The sequence below is a fragment of the Rana temporaria genome, chromosome 5 (assembly GCF_905171775.1).
Source record: "Rana temporaria chromosome 5, aRanTem1.1, whole genome shotgun sequence".
NCBI lineage: Eukaryota > Metazoa > Chordata > Amphibia > Anura > Ranidae > Rana > Rana temporaria.
The window spans coordinates 68,569,157-68,582,364 of record NC_053493.1 but is presented as its reverse complement, the minus strand read 5'-3'; the positions used below and the strand labels follow the sequence as shown (position 1 = coordinate 68,582,364).

The following is a 13,208-nucleotide window of genomic DNA, read 5'->3' as shown; positions in this document are numbered from 1 at the left end:
CGGCATTAATGGGCAAGAGACCATGTCCACAGGAGCTGGTCAATGTTTCAATTTTTTGTGATATTTAGAGCTCAGGTGGCTCTATACAGATATTTGGCCACAGGCACCTGGAAATATAAAGTAGAGGTAGTTTAATAACTTGTCTATTTACAGGCTTGCTTTATCTGGAATGTATAGGGCAGGGATATGAAATTAGCGGACCTCCAGCTGTTGCAAAACTACAAGTCCCATCATGCCTCTGGGTGTCATGCTTGTGGCTGCCAGAATCTTGCTATGTTCATGGGACTTGTAGTTCTGCAACAGCTGGAAGTCCGCTAATTGCATATCCCTGGTATAGTGGTTTGTATATGCTCTTTGCATATTTAGAACCTGGAAAAACTAAACTGTCATTTTCTTTTTTTTTTTTGCAGTCAGGGCAATGTGTAACATTGCATATGAACATTGTTCAGTCTTCCATCTTGCTAGAAGGCAGACCATTCAGGGTTTTACTTTATCTTCTTGGCTTTTTTTTGGTAAAAAAACTTGTTGTTTACAGATCTCAAAATTTAGATGCACAACATAATAGATCACTGCAGCAACCTTTAGTTTTCATACATCTGTCTGCAACCTAATTCAGACAAACCGCGCCTATATGCAGGCAGCCTCTTCTATGCCGTCTCTTTATATAAACTCGTACTCTTTTGGAATTTTTTGTGTCACATGTTTTAAATGTAAAACAAATATTATGTGCAAGAATCTATATATTTCCCTTTTTATTGAAAAAACAAAACAAAAACATAACTTTCAAAACTAATTTTTTTTTTTTTTTTTTTTACATTGATGAGAGGCGAGAGCCCACCTACCGAACTACTAACCTACCTGAGGAGAGAGAGGGTTCACCTACCTACATTGTATGCGAGACATGGGAGAACCTGTCCTTTTGTCCATATGAAACACCTTTCACAGAGTGTACTACCCCAATGACCGTCGGTGGGTTTTCTTCATTTATGAAAAGAAGAGTTGATGTGCCCATTTTTTCGGTGTCTGCCAATACAAGCACGTTTGACCCATAGGACGTATGTCTTTTTGAGCTCAAACCATCTGGTAAGCTCTTACCTTATCGGTGGTGGATTATTCACTTATTTACTATTTTTTCACCAATTTTAGACATCAAGTGAAGCTATGAACATGCCGTAGAAGCCCCATTAAGGGATGTGTGGACTTATCACTTAGTTTGTTTTAATTCACATTGAAGTCATGACCTCATAAGTGCCGGTTCACACCGGGCAACACAACTTCCAGCGCGACTTTGCGAGATGACTTCAGCGCGAATTGGAGCGACTTACAACGCAACTTCAAGTTGCCTCCAGGACAGGCGACTTTGCCAGTGGCCAATCAAACAATAATCAGCTCTGTGGGAGGGAGGGGTTTGTCTGAGAACAATTTTCTCTTCCTGTAAAGTTGCTTCAGTTAAAGCGGTCCTCCACCCTAAAGTGGAGTCCCGCTGATCGGAACCCTCCCCCCCTCCGGTGTCACATTTGACACCTTTCAGGGGGGAGGGGGGTGCAGACACCTGTCTAAAGACAGGTATTTGCACCCACTTCCGGCCACACGATACGGGCGAAAGACGGGCATTCCGTCACATCCCGTCTGTCGCCCGTTGTGTGCTGGGAACACTCGGCTCCCAGCACACAGCGTGTGAGCCAATCGGCGGGCGCAGCGCGACTCGCGCATGCGCCGTAGGGAACCGGGCAGTGAAGCCGCAGCGCTTCACTTCCTGGTTCCCTGAGCGTGGATGGCGGGGGGAGCAGCAGAGTGACGAGCGATCGCTCGTGCTCTGCTGCGATCGGCGCTGGACTCCAGGACAGGCAAGTGTCCTAATATTAAAAGTCAGCAGCTGCAGTATTTGTAGCTGCTGACTTTTAATATTTTGTTCCCATGGCACATCCGCTTTAAGACAGAGATCCGACTTTGGAGGCAACTTCCATTGAAATCAATGGGTACAAGTTACCTTGAAGTAGTACAGGAACCTTTTCTGAAGTCGGAGTGACTTCAGTCGTGTACATTAAGATGGCTCTCATTCACTTCAATGGAATTTCTCATGTCGCGCGACTTGGGGCGACACAAGTCGGATCCCAAGTCGCTGTAGTGTGAACCGGCAAATTAGTGTCACAAGCACTGTGTATTCATTCATTTTGATTACAATTTCATGTTGTTCACATTGTGTAGTTAAGACCTATTTTAAGGTCCCTGTACACTCTAAATTGCAAGAGCTGCACTTTTCTTATTTTATTCATGTACTTGGCTTAAAAAAAAAAAAAGGCCATTCAATTGCTTTCAGCCTCCTGCAAATCTCCAAGCTTTTATCCAACTTCCTATTAGAAGGTGCCTTCATTCATACAGTAAAGCCTAGTATACACGGGCAGAATGTCGGGAGACATTTGGCGGTTCAAAATAAACTGGCCGACATTCTGCCTGTGTGTATGTCAGTCTGTCCTACAGGAACTGGCTGTTCGGCTGGTTTCTGATGGAAGTGCATGGTGGAAAACCAGCAGCTGACAGACTCCCGATCAGCTCTCTCAGCCAATGGCAGAGGGAGCCATCCCCTTGTCAGAACACAACAGCTCAGCGGGGGAGATCACTGGACTAAGCTTGCATGGTTAGTACAGTGTCTCCGACCAGAGCCAAAACATAGTGTTTTATTCTGTTATGTGACTACTCTAGATAACTAGCTCTTCTTTCGGAAACATTCACCTCTGATCACAGTTGGATTACACTAGATAACACAGTGGGATCTCTTAACGCCCTCCTGCCACGTGAACACATACTGTATATGCAGCCTCACATACTTGTGCTGGGAGAGCGCTACACAGTGCACTCCAACCAAAGGGACCAGTCTCTCTGCAAGAGCCCCGGGTCCCGAACTAACGATCGGGAACTGGGGAGCCCAGTTCCTGATTAGCCGATTGCTGTGATAGCCTGTGATTGGGTATCACAGTGATCAGTCACTGTGAAGCCCACCCTTGGTTTTTTTTTTTTTCTCCTCCTGAATGGATGAAAAGATACATTGTATCTTTGCCTCCTGAGAAAGAGAAGAGAAGAAAAAGAACAGGAAGACCAGGGTTTAATCTAGGTCGTTATCAAGTTCAGAGTCAAAGGGTTGAGTCAAGGGTCAAAGGTTAGGGTCAGTGTATTTTAGGCCAGATGAAAAAAAACTTTAAGACCAGTGTCAGTATGTTTTAGGTAGAAAAAAAAAAAGCAAAAATGTCAACTATTATTTCTGAGACCGACTATGGCAGTGGTTCTCAACCTGGGGGTCGGGACCCCCATGGGGGTCAAATGATGATTTGCCAGGGGTCACCAAATCCTGGGCTGTTCCTGAAACCTGCACCGCTCTCCCAACCTTTTCGTGGATGCCCACCAGGGCTGTCCCTGGAGCCCGCAGCCACCCACTTCACAGCATGGGTGGGGGGGGGGGGGGCACAGACTAGAGGTCAGCTGACTGGTGAGGACTATGAAGTTGGAGGAGACCCCATATCCTGATTTTGGCATAGGTGTCATTGCTGCGAGACACCACAGAGCTGGATACACAATGAGTAACAGCACTGCCACTCATCACATTCCCCCCCAACCAAGGAGTAAGAAAAGGAATACAAATAGAGAATACACAGAAGGGAGACGAAAAGAGTGGGAGGAACAAAGAAAAAGGGAGAGAAAGAATAAGAGAAAGAGCTAGAAAGATGGCTAGGGTACTGACAACCCACGCTACGAAAATAATTTTACTGTTAGGGGTCCCCACAACTTGGGAAATTTTATTAAGGGGTCCCGACCCTAGAAAGGTTGAGAACCACTGGACTATGGGTACAAACAACAAATAACATACACATATGTGGTATTGCTACGATCATCTGGATTTGAAGAATTCATTTTGGGTTGTTCTTTGGTGGTTTGGTGGTAATAGCAAGAAATATACAGCTAAAATTTGAAATATTTCTTTTACTATTTTGTGCCAATTTTCCATTGATAATAATAATAAAAAAAATAGGAGGAGGAGGAGAGATCCATTCCGTTATTTACCACCAAATTTGTCCAGAAAAAACAAGGCATAATCCAGGTGGATACACAAAGTAGTTGTGATGATCTGTACGATTTTACTAACACATGTCAAATTCACAAACCTGTGTTCAGGCTGTTAGGATTTGTTTTACCCTCATTGAAGGGGTTAAAAAGGCAAAACATTTTTAAGCAAGCTCCATGCTCTAGGGACAAACCCTTTAATGCAGAGAACCGTTTCACTAATAAACTAACCTGACAGCGCTCGGTCTGGGCAAGCCCTGAAAATCCCGCTAAAATGAAGAGCTCACGAGTGTGCAGCGAGAGTGAAGCAATCCGCTGTTTATCTGGAAAACTCCGCTAATATAGCCAACTTGTAAAAAGATTTATAAGGCACATTTGTTTTCTCTGAAGAATATTTTCTCTCCAGGGTTTATTCAATCCAAGATCAGTGGAACAGAAACTGACTGACGTCCAGAAACCAAGAGGGGGAACCGGAGTTGAAGCAAAGCATTGGAGCACCTCCTCTACAGCCAAAGGGGCTCATTAGATGCACATTATACAATTGCGAGTAAGTAAACTGAGATAGAGAAGTACATTACAGAGAAACGGAGGGTACATATTTTAGAGGAGGATGTCATACACTGCAAAATTACAAAGTAATTTCACACAACAAAAGTCCAATTACTGTATGGCTAATGCTATTCAGGAAACACTGTAACTGTGTTAAATTCATAGGGATAATACTATGCAGACAAATTTTAGTAGCTCGATCATGTTCGTAGACATTACTAGCCATCACCAAACATAAAAAAAATGGCTCATCTTGGACACACTACTCTACAGATCAATGGCAACGAGCTTTGAAAACAATCTACAGTGCTTTACCCTTTGGGTGCTGACCCAAAAAATTACCCAAAGATGGTACCTAACCCCACTGAGACTCTCCAAATTGAAAAACCACACATCTCCACTTTGCTGGAGAGGATATGGCCCAACAGATTCATTGCGTCACACCTTATGGAGCTGCCCACTACTCCTGGGTTTCTGGCATGCAGTCTTTGACCTCCTCTCAAATGGTGTTAAAGCGCCAATCTCCCGAACACTAGAGGTAGCCGTACTCAAACGCTCTATAGCAGTGGTTCTCAACGTGGGGGTCAAATGATGATTTGCCAGGGGTCACCAAATCCTGGGCCGTTACTGAAGCCTGCACTGTTCTCTCAGGAAGGGAGATAAGAGGGGGAGGAACAAAGAAAAAGGGAGAGAAAGTATAGAGAGCAAGAAAGACAGTTAGAGGGAAAGATGGGGGAAAAAAACAAGGAATTATGATAGAGAGAAATAAAAGGGAATGCCTCCTGCAGCGCTATTGTGTTCTGCCAGTGGAACACAATGATTCCTGCTAGTGGCAATAGCCACCGGCAGTAATCGCATATAATAAAAATCCAACAGGTTGCTTGTACCCAAGTTGATTGATGGATCATCTAGGCCAGTGGTCATCAACCCTGTCCTCAGGGCCCACTAACAGGCCAGGTTTGCAAGATAACTGAAATACATCACAGGGGATATCATTTGCTGCTCAGTGATTGCAGTATTCTAGTCTGCATCTCCCCAAGGTAATACATAAAACCTGGCCTGTTAGTGGGCCCTGAGGACAGGGTTGACCACTGATCTAGGGTACAATCAGCTTGTCCATAGATGGATCACATCTTGGCCGGTCCCTCTGGAACTGGCAGAATTTCGATCCATGTAGGTTTTCTTTTCATATGCAACAGCTTTTTTTTTTTCTGTTATATAAAACTCTTTCGATTAACTATTTTCGTGTACTGCTAAAAAACAAACAAAAACAAAAAAAAACAGGTTTAACCCCAAGCCCTGGTCCACATTGATGCTACTTTGAAATCGGCAGTAGCGCGATTTCAAAATAGCAAGTTCAGCGCGATTTTAGCTGCCACTTGATAGACATCTGTGTGGCTTCATACACAGATGTCTATTGAAATCGCACCTGAAAATCAGCAAAAGTAGTTCAGGAACTACTTTTGCAAATCAGTGCGGCACTGCAAAATCTGTGTCGCGCCGATTGGAACAGTGCCATTGCCTCCAAAAGGCTGTGACTTGTCATGCGATTTGATCTCTCAAATTGTATAACAAATCGCTCCAATGTGAACCTAGGCTAAAACATACACTTTGCAGCAAATAATTATTAGGATTCAGGATTTGAGCAGCTCTTGTATTTAAAAAAGCCTGGCTATTTAATTAACTATTCACATTTCCATATAACATAAATATACACTACCTACAGGTCATCCAGAAACATGTGCTTTATTCATTTTGTGCTGGATCTGCACTGCTAGGATCACAGCTGCTGCCTAACTCAAATGTTTTCCACCTCAAAGCCTCCACCAATTTTCTTGGAATGTCCCCGGTGAATTTTACCTGAACCGCCCTTAGGATTATTCTCACCCAGCCTACGAAAAACGTGTCTGCAGCCAGCTGTAAAGGCAGATTCTTTTTTTTTTTCGTGATCGTTAATCACGCTGGCATGGGCAAAGACACAGAAATGTCATCATAAATGTTTAATGACGTGGCTTTAACATTGACAGGCCCAGTTACTGCTCTGTTGGATCTGCTCGGGATCCTCCCAGGATTGTTGCCTTCATTCCGATTATGAAACAGGAGACCCCTTAACATTTCTTACAGCCACCTACAACAGCTGTCTCACTAACCTTCAGGACCGCCGCAATGTCACGCTGAGAGGGGAATATTAATTCTGCCAATTTAAAGAGCAAGGATGATATGTAAAGTTCAGAAACTAGCAGGGACCATATTTTACCTTTTAACTAGACTATTGCCAATAAGGATTCGCTTGACTGGCCAACCACCGAGTTCAGTCCTGCAATCATTTACAGGGTAGAATATCTGCTGCCTATTGCTGCCACTGGCGTGAACCAGGAAAAGGGTCCTTTGAAGACCTTACCAGTTCACTTCCATAGTGCACACAGCATGTTTGGCCCTTCCTATACTCATTAGACTGTTACTTCCCTGTTCACCACCAATATATATATATATATATATATATATATATATATATATATATATATATATATATATATATATATATATATATATTTTTTTTTTTTTTTTTTTTACTATATACTCTCTCCTCCAATCCTTCCTCCAGGGGTGCATGGTTAATGGGGAAACCGTGTTGACTCTAGATACCTCTGGCCAAAGAATGCACAAGTCACGCACAAAAAGTATTTGAAAAATAAAAACACCTTGAATAAAAAAAGAATGCACTCACATTAAGGCCTTATGCACACTGTACGTTAAAAATAACAACTTTATAAAAACCGCCAGTAGCTTTGCAGTGATTTTTTCAACTTTTTTGCCATAGTGTGGATTAGCGTTTTTTACCATTTTTTTTTAAATGGAACAAAAACATTAAAAAACCCTAGTGAGCAATGTTTTTGAGCGTTTATCAATGTTAGAGCGTTTTTACAGCTGAAAAACGTCTCTCAGAACCCACTAGTTTCGGTTTTGTTTTGCTACTCAAAAACACCACTGCCTAAAACTGCTGATAAACATCTACAGTAGGGCTGCAACTAACGATTATTTTCAGTTGGCCGATTATTGTTTCGATGAATCGATTAATAACCTAAAAAAAAAAAAAAAGTAATTTTGCAGTGATTTGCATTTATATTTTTTTGGCCAATTTGTTGTTGGGCAGATAAAAAAAAAACAAATTGCCGCAAAAACGCATTACATACTTTTTTGAACCAAAAAAACAAAATAGCACAGTTTTGCGTTAAAAAATGGCCTTGCCCTTTCCAAATGGGTAGCAGCTGAAAAAAATCATGGATGTGAACATGTCACATAGGAAAACATGTAAATTAAAGGGGTGGTTCACCCTAAAAACTACTTATTCTTATTCCACTGCCCCCCCACATTACAATCCGATTAAGGCTCTTATTATTTTTTTCATGCTGTACATACCTTAGTACAGCATATTCACCCGTGCATCCGGGTTGCGAGTCCCGCGGGAGTGGGCGTTCCTCACATGCTGGTGATTGACATTTTGCACAAAAACGAGCTCCCCCCCGTCGCGTAAGCCGCGTCACGGTTGGCGAAAGGAGCCGAACGGCGAGTCGGCGCTATACTGCGCATGCGCATCGCCGTTCGTCTCCTTTTGCCAATCGTGACGCAGCTTACGCGACGGGGGGGGGCTCGTTTTTGGGCAAAATGTCAATCACCAGCATGTGAGGAACGCCCACTCCCGCGGGACTCGCAACCCAGATGCACGGGTGAATATGCTGTACTAAGGTATGTACAGCATGAAAAAAATAATAAGAGCCTTAATCGGATTGTAATGTGGGGGGGCAGTGGAATTAGAAAAAGTAGTTTTTAGGGTGAACCACCCCTTTAACTGTAGTGTGTTTCTGCAAAAAGCACCAAAAATCACAGAGGTGTTACCCAGTTCTGCGATGTTTTGTAACATAATGTGGTTAAAAAAAATTTAAAAATTGTACAAAAAGAGAAAATAATCGCTGCTGTAAGGGGTTCATTTTTTTACTGTCGGACAGTGAAAGTAATATTTACAGTAGCGATTTGCTCTTTTTGTACTATAAAGGGCCAATTTTAGCTTTTTTTAACCCCATTATGTTACTAGCCGATTAATCGATTATGAAAATGGTAATCAATTAGTTGTTTCGACCCTAATCTACAGCCAAAAACATCTACTGTAAAAACGTCAAAAAAAACATCCAGGTGTACATAAATGGCCTAAAATGTGCCCACTAGGTAACTCCAGCAGTATGGCTACACTACCCTACACACCACTGTTCTGGGTCCTGAAAACCTGCGTGCACACCAGGAAGTTACAAAACAAGAAAGTGACATGAACATCCCTTACTCTGACTTTATGCATTTCGTCCAGCACAGGGCATCTTCAGGAAGCACTTCCTGAAGATGTCCTGGGCGGGTCAAAACACTTTGAATCAGCATTCGCAGAGGTATCACTGAATCATCATTAATTGTGTTGATGCAGGGATCTGTCAGCTTTTATTCAACCCACCGGTTGAACGAAAAAAAAAAAATACAAAACTGTATCCAGTGTACCCAGCTTTAGAGACACCCTACAATAGAAAGTGTGTTAATAGCCGAATCGCCAGGCAGAAATAAAGGGAATAAAAAGGCCAAGAAAATATTTTTGGGATTGAAACACTGCTTTAAGCTAATCCCTTTTACATTTAACCACTTGCCCACCGGGTTAATTCTGGCACTTCTCTCCTTCATGTGAAAATCACAATTTTTTTGCTAGAAAATTAATCAGAACCCCCAAACATTATATATATTTTTTTAGCAGACATCCTAGGGAATAAAATGGCAGTCATTGCAATACTTTTTGTCACACCGTATTTGCGCAGCGGTCTTACAAGCGCACTTTTTTTGGATAAAAATCACTTTTTTGAATTAAAAAATAAGACAACAATACATTTTGCCCAATTTTTTTATATATTGTGAAAGATAATGTTACACCGAGTAAAATGATACCCAACATGTCACGCTTAAAAATTGCGCCCGCTCGTGGCATGGCGTCAAACTTTTCCCCTAAAAATCTCGATAGGCGATGTTTAAAAAATTCTACAGGTTGCATTTTTTGAGTTGCAGAGTAGGTCTAGGGCTAGAATTATTGCTCTCACTCTAACGATCGCGGCGATACCTCACTTGTGTGGTTTGAATACCGTTTTCATATGTGGGCGCTACTCGCGTATGCGTTTGCTTCTGCGCGCGAGCTCGTCGGGATGGGGCGCTTTTAAAAAAAAATTTTTGGTTTTCTTATTTATTTTTATTTAGTTTTATAATTTTTTACACTGAAATAAAAAAAAAAAAAAATTGATCACTTTTATTCCTATTACAAGGAATGTAAACATCCCTTGTAATAGAAAAAAGCATGACAGGTCCTCTTAAATATGAGATCTGGGGTCAAAAAGACCTCAGATCTCATAATTAGACTTAAATGCAAAAAAAAAAAAAAAAAAAGTCATTTTTTCAAATGACAAAAAAAAAAATGTTTCTTTAAGAGGCTGGGCGGGACTGACGTTTTGACGTCACTTCCGCCCAGCAGAGCTATGAGGACGGGTGAAGGAGATTTCTCCTTCAGTCCCGTCCCCGCTCAGCTGCCGGACACATCGGATCCCCTCCGCCGCTACCGACGGCTCCGATAAGCGGCGGAGGGCGCGGGAGAGCGGCGGGAGGGGGGGGGGGGCCCTCTCCCGCCACCGATAACGGCGATCTCGCGGCGAATCCGCCGCGGAGACCGCCGTTATCGTGTACACCACCGCCCCCTGAAAAGATGAATATCTCGGTTGTGGCAGCAGCTGCTGCCGTTATCGAGATATTCAGCTTTAAAAACAGGACGTCTTTTTGACATGGGGCGGTGGTCAAGAGGTTAAAGAAACAAAAAACTAAAGCGAAGACTATTACCTGAAAATAAATATGATCCATTAAACACAACTGGAAAAGTATAGCTGCTATACATGTCAGAGAGATATACATAATTGCTCATAGACGTAGGATTGTTTTGATTGTATGTATTATAAAGGAAAAACATTTCCAAGAATACAATTTTCACGGAAGCAGATCACTGAAGGGAAAGCTGTTCTTGGAAATCGGGGTTAATTGGCAACTAGGAAATAATATTCCGGTTTTCATTATAATAACCAAAAACGGAATTCATTTTGGTTTACAGAGCAAAAGAAGAAGTCAAAATACAAATTCAGCAAAAATTTGCAAGGCAAATCAAGCTGCAATGAACAGAGCAAGGCACACAAACAGGTAAAAACTAAAATTAGTTTTATGTTCCTAGGTATGCTTCCAATCTATCCCCTGCACCACATAAACATGAAAAAAATATAATTATGGGCACTGACTGCCGCTTAACATTAATGTTCTGGAGAAAAAAAAAATCCACTCTGGTGAATACAACACACTCTAGAAGAAAACCAGCGAACCCCAACGTGCGTGCCCTGCTAAGCACCTCAACGTGATGTCCATGCAGACTTTAGTGCAAGTTTACATGTAAAAGAAACAAGTTAGAGAAGCCAGACCCAACGCTAAAGATATCCGCTTTGGATAGCATAGGGAAAGTTTGGAAGCTGTGATCTGCTTTGCCAATGGAGGGATTGCCCTTCACTTCCTGTCTTGGTGAGAACTGTTATCTGACAGAAAGTGAGGGGAAAGCTCTCTAATTGGGTCATAGACTATAATAATGAAGACATGGAAGAAGCTCTATTCTATTAAAAGGGTGTAAGGGCTAGTTTAGACCATATACGGTACCCTGCGCAGACTCAGCACAAGGACACATAGAAGACAATTGGAGAGTGGAGCATAGAGGAGAATGAAATGTCATTTTGTAACATTTAAAAACAATATATATATATATATATATATATATATATATATATATATATATATATATATATATATATATATATATATAATTATTATTATTGATGATAATAATAATAATTACTAGAAAATGCATTTCCTGCAGAAAATGCGTGGGAATGCTGAATTGCTAAAGCTAACTGAATGGATATCTTAAACCAGTTAAAAAAAATTTAAGTGAGAATCAGCATTCCCACTAATTAGCATCTTTTTAAAAGTAATTAATTACTTTTTGCAGGAGCTGCCCCATAAAATTGCCCCATAACATTTCTACCATCAAAATGCCCCCATCATATTTCCCCCATCAAAACTGCCTCCATCAAATTTCTCCCATCATATTACCACAATCAAATTGCCCCCATCAAAAACTGACCCCATCCAATTGCCCCATCATAAACTGCCCCGTTAAAAACTGCCCCATCCTATTGCCCCCATCAAAAAAATTATAAATATTTCATTTGGGTACAGCGTTGTATGACTGTGCAATTGTCATTCAAAGAGCGAGAAAGCTGAAAATTGGTCTGGGCAGGAGGGGGGTTTAAGGGCCCGGTAAGCACGTGGTTAAGAAAAATCGTCTGTTGTTTTTGAGTCATCAAGAGATTTCAGAAACAACAACTCAAGATGATTCAGAAAAAAAAAATAACTGACAATTTTTTTTAAAGGAAAAAGCCTGACAGGTTCTAATTAACCCTCTCCACTCTCCAAAATAAACATGATTTCCTTTATTTATAATGTAACAAATGGGGGGGAAACTAATGGTTTAGCAGTTAAAGGGTTATAAAATTTTAAAAAAATATATGATTTCGTAGTGAAAGGGTTAAAAAATAGAGAAATAATTGGGGTGTAATAACGAGAAAATTAAATAAAATGATATTTTTTTATAAGAATAGAGATCTTTATTTCAGCCATGGGACTGAAAGGGTTAAATCTCATTCACAATAACATCTTCTTCAAGGATTCCTATTAGATCCATATACTGATCCTACAAGCTGAATTCACAAAGTTCAAAAATAAGGACGTGGCTCCTTGGCAGTTATTTTTTTTTTGCCGAGTCATCATGAGATAAAAAAAAAAATGAATGTAATCGGCTGAGCCAATATAAAACAGGTGCAGAGAGGGAAGACAGCAGTAGCTGAGTGTTCACTGACCAGTGAAGACGTGTTTCTAATCCTTCCTGAGGTCATAATATGCCAAGGAACATGCTGAAAGTCAGTCATCTTGACCGATCTTGAAGCCGAGGCTGCGATGAACATTGAAGGTTTCGAGGTGATGGAATGACTTTGAACACGTGCAAAGGTCACTTATTCCCATTAACCATAGAGCAGAGGCTGAAGTGACCATTCAGGGTTTGGAAGCCATAGTTTGTCATTGAACATGTGAAAGGTCACTCATCCTCATTGACCTTGCAGCAGAGGCTGCAGTAACCCATCAAGTTTTGGAGGCGATAGTAGGACATGGAGCATGTGGAATGTCACTCATCGCCATTGACCTTGGAGAAGAGCTTGCAGTGACCCTTCAAGATTTGGAGGTCATAATATGCCAATGAACATGCTGAAAGTCACTCATCTTTACAGACTTTGGAGCAGAGGCTGCAATGACCATTCAAGGTTTCAAGGTCATAAAATAGCACGGAACATGCACAAAGGTCACTTATCCCCATTAACCATGGAGCAGAGACTGCAGTGACCATTCAAGGTTTGGAAGCCATAGTTTGACATTGAACATTTGGA

At 41.5% G+C, this 13,208-nt stretch overlaps 1 protein-coding gene across 7 annotated transcripts in view; it reads right to left on the bottom strand.

Annotated features, from left to right (window-relative positions):
* DIP2C (disco interacting protein 2 homolog C) overlaps nt 1–13,208 on the bottom strand; it is a 612,079-nt gene that overhangs the window by 521,947 nt on the left and 76,924 nt on the right. The window lies entirely within an intron of this gene.